Raw genomic sequence first — 1,441 nt, 5'->3', positions numbered from 1 at the left:
CTCCATAGAGACAATAAAAACATAGGAAATTTATGTTGCCAGGTAATATTATGGAGATATAACTGATGCAAATAAATAACCCTGAAGATTTAAATGATGGAGAGCACTTCTCTGAGCAGTGTGACTGAGGAAACCTTCACCCAGAAAGTGTTAGATTTTAAAGGATGGGAAGGATTTCCATAGGAGCCCATGAATAAAAGAAAACTCTTGACAAATGGAATATTTTTAATCAGTTCATAGGGGGTACAAAGTGCAAAGGATTTGAGAAACAGCCAGAATTACAGTGGACCTGGAGGGAAAGGAAACTGAGAATTATGAGGGCCAAAATCATAGTACAGGAAAAGGAGAAAGCAAGGACCAAGGGAGGCTGAAGCAAAGAAAGACGAATGTGCATCTCCACAAAGATCCTTCATTCTAACATGCGGCATTTTGCTTCTTGGTTTTCAATGGGACTGGGCTTGGTTGGAGAAAGTATTGTCGACAATTACTTATGCCATATGTTTTTGAAAAACAGGACATCCATATGCACACACACAGAACTTCTCCACAATGTATCTTCCTCAGTAGCACACAGATTTCTGAAGTTTCAAAAGCTGTGATTCCCTTTTTCCCCTATTAAAATAGTCCATTACAAAATAACATTCTGTGTATTATTGGTCATCTTGGTGAAAAGGAGTTTACCAGTCCTGTTTTTTTAGAAATGGGAGTTTGATCTGGATTACAAATAAGAAATAATGGCTAAAATAGCACAAATTAAAACAACTGCTCTCTTTCATTAGTTCAAATTTTAGACAGAAACTCAAGTCTAATCTTCTAGACTCAAAATTAAGATTTTCAGCAGATTAATCAATTATGCCGTTACATACGTATGCCCTCGGGCACACCTCCCCCTACTCTCTCCCTCCCCCCAGTATCTCTATTACTGTGGATTAATCTTTGAGTTGAGCTTGAGAAATTGAACATAAAGAAGTAGGTAGTTTTAAGTTCCAATGAAGGACCAACAATTCTCATACTTACTTACTTTACTACATTTAAATCAGTATAATGAATTTGTTCTGTGTTTATGCCAATAATTAACTCAGTATTTTCAAATATGAACAGAAAAATGATTGGTAATTGACCAAACACTGTTTCTTTTTTCTCAAAAATGTTTGAATCCTATCATTTCATTATTTTTATCTTGCATTTCTGTTAGATATCACTCCTACTAGATACTATTAACAGAATAAAGGATAAAAATCATATGATCTTGTATTCCTAATACTATGTCTCTATACAAAATTAGTTACTTAAAAATAGCTCTACGACCTTAGGAAGTTATATAAGTTTTCTGAGCCTCACATTTCCTAATTCAGAAGTGAGTAGTATCGTTTAAATGAACCATTTCATGTATCACTTCATGATTCTGAATTTCTATATTTTAACTTCCTTCTATGAAAAA

This window comes from Galeopterus variegatus, unplaced genomic scaffold (assembly GCF_000696425.1).
Source record: "Galeopterus variegatus unplaced genomic scaffold, G_variegatus-3.0.2 Scaffold6883, whole genome shotgun sequence".
Lineage (NCBI taxonomy): Eukaryota > Metazoa > Chordata > Mammalia > Dermoptera > Cynocephalidae > Galeopterus > Galeopterus variegatus.
This window is presented reverse-complemented; position numbering follows the sequence as displayed.